The sequence below is a fragment of the Vicia villosa genome, linkage group LG4, assembly GCF_029867415.1.
Source record: "Vicia villosa cultivar HV-30 ecotype Madison, WI linkage group LG4, Vvil1.0, whole genome shotgun sequence".
Classification (NCBI taxonomy): Eukaryota; Viridiplantae; Streptophyta; class Magnoliopsida; order Fabales; family Fabaceae; genus Vicia; species Vicia villosa.
In genome coordinates, this window is record NC_081183.1 from 103,539,092 (window position 1) to 103,543,946 (window position 4,855).

The 4,855-nt window shown below is 31.3% G+C and overlaps 1 long non-coding RNA gene across 1 annotated transcript; it reads left to right on the plus strand.

Moving 5' to 3' along the window:
- The first annotated feature begins 746 nt into the window (after positions 1 to 746).
- On the plus strand, positions 747 to 1,757 carry LOC131599407 (uncharacterized). Its single transcript, XR_009282752.1, has 4 exons — positions 747 to 875; positions 1,005 to 1,051; positions 1,437 to 1,562; positions 1,706 to 1,757. It is a non-coding gene; the product is annotated as an uncharacterized LOC131599407 (long non-coding RNA).
- The last annotated feature ends 3,098 nt before the right edge of the window (positions 1,758 to 4,855 follow it).

The following is a 4,855-nucleotide window of genomic DNA, read 5'->3' on the forward strand; positions in this document are numbered from 1 at the left end:
TATATATTAATTTGCATATTAATAATATTGTTATATATTTATTATAATCCTTAGTATATTTATATGAATTGTTTTTTTTATAGAAATACTAAATATTTTCAATCGGATATCATTATTTTTAAAATACAACAATTCAAATATTTCATTTCTTAAAATATAACATATCTTAAATTATAAAAAGGTTATATAAATTACAAATATAAAAGATTAGAATGAGAACTGAACATAAACGTTTATAATTTCTTTAAAAAAAATTATGATTTTTATCTAAAAATTACTAATAAAATGATATGATAATTAAAATATTATAGTTAGTTTTTATATAAAAAACAATTAATATAATTATATATAAATCATTAACGTTGATATTTAATTTTATAAACTATTTAATTTTTAAAAACAATGAGAATATTTAACGTTAATTATTTTAAAAATTAAATAGTTAATATAATCTATCAAATATGAAAAGAGATACACCTGGAGAATACATTTTTTCCCTTTGCCCTTTTGCCAACACCTATTCAATTTTGCTTTTTTATTGTCTTTTCTCATTTTTTGGTCAGATTTTATTATTATTATATTAAAGTGATCATTTTATATACGCATATTTCAATTTTCTACTCATTTCCAATTTCTTCTCTCTCACTTTCTTTTTCCTCACGCTCTCTCTCTCTCTCAAAATTTCCCCAACAACCTTCTTTCTCTCTTTTCTCTCTGCAACATCCTCTCTCATCTCTCTACAACAACCTTCTTTCTCTCTTTTTTCTCTTTCTTCTTCTCTCTTGCTTCCATATCCCTCTTCCTTTTGCTCTTCTTCTTCTCCCTTCTTTCTCTTTTGTTACCTGAAACAATAATGGTGTCTGAATCGGTTTACGGTGTGCGAATCGGTTGGATTAAGATTTTTTAGGGTTTCAAATAGTGAGAATCGGTTATAAAGTTAGGGTTTTTAATTTGTAGTTTGGGTTTTAGTGGTTTATTTGATGATTTTGTGGTTTGTTTATCAGGATATAGACTGGATCGAGTTTTACCGCTGAGTTATGAAGCTAACTAGGTATGGATTCTCTTTGGTTTTCTTATAAACTTAGGCTTTTGATTTTGTAGTTAGGGTTCTTATAAACTTATGGTTTTGAATTTGTAGGTAGGGTTTTAGTGGTTTATTTGATGATTTTGTGGTTTATTTTTCACGTTATAGATTGGATCGAGTTTTACCGCTGAGTTTGAAGCTAACAAGGTATGGGTTAACTTGGACATTGTTTCTATTCTAATTATTTGAGTATTTTAGGATGAAGGTTTGGACATTGTTGTTGTTTTGTTGTTATGGTGTCCAGAAAATAAACTTATGGTTTTGTTGTTGGCCCTTCGGTTTGCTGATTCAAACGAATCATATACTGATTTTGAGATTCTTTGTTGTTTATGTTGTTTTGAATGAAATGCAGGTCTGAATAAACATCAGTTCAAACGTAACAACTGTTATCGCCTTTGTGAAGTTAGCGCTGACCAATTTCTTGCAGAAATTGAAGAGAAGCTGAGGAGTTTGTTTCCAACAAGTGAGCTTTTTCCAGGTATATATGGAATTATTGATTAATGGTGTAGAATCGTATTTTAATGTTCTTCTATTTGATGCAGTTTTTTTATTATTGCTTCTCTACATACATCTTGGATATGGTTCATCACTTCCTTAGTTTTATTGTTTTTGTTTCTGGAGTATGGCAATGCTTCTTAGTTTTGGAGAGGCTGTTGCCAGAAGCAATATGTGCATTTTTTGGCGGAGTTTAAGGATTGATATGCATCATCGATTTCACAGTGTTTCTGCATCGTGGAATTATTTTCGACAATTCAAGTTTGGGATGGAGTTAGATTATTGAACTGTTCATGTGATTTCTCGCCATAGATTTGAAATCGAAATGAAATTTAGACGTGATAGTAACTTTTCAAGTGTGTCTTCTAAAATCAGATTTTGACAGTAACTTTTCAAGTTCTCATTTGTTCACTGGCATATGGTTCAGGTACATATCTTTTTCCCCAACCCACTATGATCAAGAAGCTTATACTCATAAATGTGTTTCAACTAAATTTATAGTCTACGACGCAGTTGAACAAGTTAAATATGCAAACCGAATTATTTTGAACAAGGAAAGCATCTGGATTTTTGTTTTTGTGATACTTCTTTGTGCACTATCCACTTTGTTTCTATGTATGCTCTATGGTAACATGAAGGCAAATAGAACAACGTTTTCGATTTGTAATGTTGTTTTATATATGCTTTTAAAGTCATTTGTTTGTTTTTTGTTTTATGGTTCAGTGTGGAGATGTTGGAGTACAAGAACATTAGCATCACCGTTTGGGATGTCGGAGGCCTAAACATTAGTTCCTTAAATCTACAAAATTTGAAACAGGTGATTATTAGCTTCTCCGCCATTGATTATTCTGAAACAGGTTAGGTTCTAACCTTATTTTGCCCGATCTACAAATTTGAAAACAGTTTGTTTACTTACGTTTTTTATTTCAATTTGTAGATAAAAGAAAAGGGAAGAGGAGGAAAAATCTGTGATTATAGATGAAGATCGTTTTCAATCGTGTAGTAGTAATAGCAATGGAGGAAGTGCTTTTATGCCATTTTCGAGTTATTTTTCTGTTCATGTGACGACGGTTAAATTGGCATCACCTAAAGATGAGAAAGATGAAACTAGTTTGAATAGACAGTCCTTTTTTATGGCTGTAGTGAAGAGTTTGAGGGAAGGATTTGATTTGAGGGGATCGAGAAATAGCTCTAGCAGGGCGGTTTCTGTTTCGTCTTCTCCTCCTACTTTGTAGCCGAGTTTGCGCGGTGCACCATTTCAGCCGCAACAGATTGCTAGGAAACAGAGAAGATGCTGGGCTCAAGGAGTTACATCGAAGATTTGTTAATGCATTGGTAATATTATAATTTGAAACTGCTGTGAGATTTAGACCCAGTAAATGGTCTCTTGCTCATGCAACCTTTTATGGAGATGAAACTGCTTCTGAAACCATCGGTATATATTTATATGTTAATCAAAATTATCATTAATTTTCACTCTGCTCAAGCCATTTCAACCAATATTAATATATAATTTTTTTGTTCTTAAAGGAGGAGTGTGTGGCTACGGTAATTTGTTTACTAACGGCTACGGAACACATACAGTGGCTTTAAGCCCGACATTGTTCATCAATGGCTATGCCTACAGAGAAGTTTTATAAGTTGAGAGCAACTGGTTTGTATTAATCGTTTAATCTAACTTCCATCATTGTTTTGTAGGCGAAATAATCGACATTAAGGTAAGAGCATGAATAATTTGTATTTGGTGCTTTTGGTTTTTGGATGTTGTAGATATAATCGTTACTCTTTTGATGTTTGTATTTCGTTGAATTTTCTTGCTGATATGATTGAATATAGTTTAGAAATATGTTGTTTTTCTATAATATTAATCTGTTATAGTTTATGTTTGATTTATCAGAGAAAGAAGGTGGAGATAGTTGTACAACAACCTTATATCAATGTGAGCCGAATCACACCAGTATCCTTTTCATTGCAGGAAACAGTAATGTAAGTAATCATTAATGTAGTTAGACTATTTTACTTATAGTCACAGTTGAATCATATCCAATATATTTCTTGGCTGCTATTTTGTACTTGTCATATGTCCAAATTCATGATTAATGTAGTTATATTGGTGTTTAATGAGCTTTAGTATATATGGTATATCCATTAACTATGAACCTTATGTAATTAACCACATCTTTGAATTGCGCGAACCATTCAAATTGATGTCAAAATTTATGTTGTCATATCATTTTTTTTATCATCTATGGCGGCTGAATTCATATTTGAAAGTTTCTCTATCAACAGGCTGAAAAGACTGCTGCAATATTGTCAAATTTGGCAAAAGTTGTTACACTTGAGAAGCAACTCTTAGAAGAGTTTTATGATCTTTTAAACACCATATCTGTTTTGGAGGCATTGTGGTTATGATGTGTATTTAGTGCATGTATGCTTATTAGACTTAAAACTATTACTTTGCATTTTTCATAATAATTTTTGATAAATTATTTGGGCAATATACTGCATTTGATCTGAGATTTTTTGGGTTGTTTTCATGATTTGAAATTGAAACTTATATTGATTTCTTTTCCATCTTCTTTTTTATTGCAGAATTTTAGATATTCAATCAAGCTAACACGATTACTGCATTTGGTTGACAAAGTTAGTTCACGAAGTTCTGCAATAAAGTTACATATAGTTGTTTTTAACAGATTTACCAAATGGATTCTGTGAATCTCATTTCTCACATATCAATTTGAAGTGATTTGAAAACGAATGTGAAAATGAGATGGTGTAATGAATTTTGATGGCAATGCTTAAATTGCTTTTAAGGTGAACATAACTATGTGCAGCAGGGCACATTTTATCACATATATTTTTGGAGCATTTCTAGGATTGCTTGACCCTATTGAAAATTACAAAGTATGAGTGTATTTGTTGTTGATCTAGATTTGAAAAGAGGCGAAAGCGGAGCAAATTCAATAGAAGTAGGAACTAAATTGTGAAAATGTTCTGAAAACTGATGCTGACATTTTGTACCCGTGCGAACATAAGTTTTCACCCGAATTCTGCACTTGTGAACATGTTTTGAAAACTTATGCTGACGTTTTGTTGGTTTTTCTTGCTATGCACTTTCATTTTTTCCCTACTGGCATCTAATGTAAGCATGACCTGTGAATTATTTTAGCATGAGCTGCTTTGTATATTGTCATAGTTTTTTGAACTATTTGAGTCATGATGTGTCTATTGTTTAACATTGCTTTGTGAACATTCACTGAATTGCCTTACATTTGG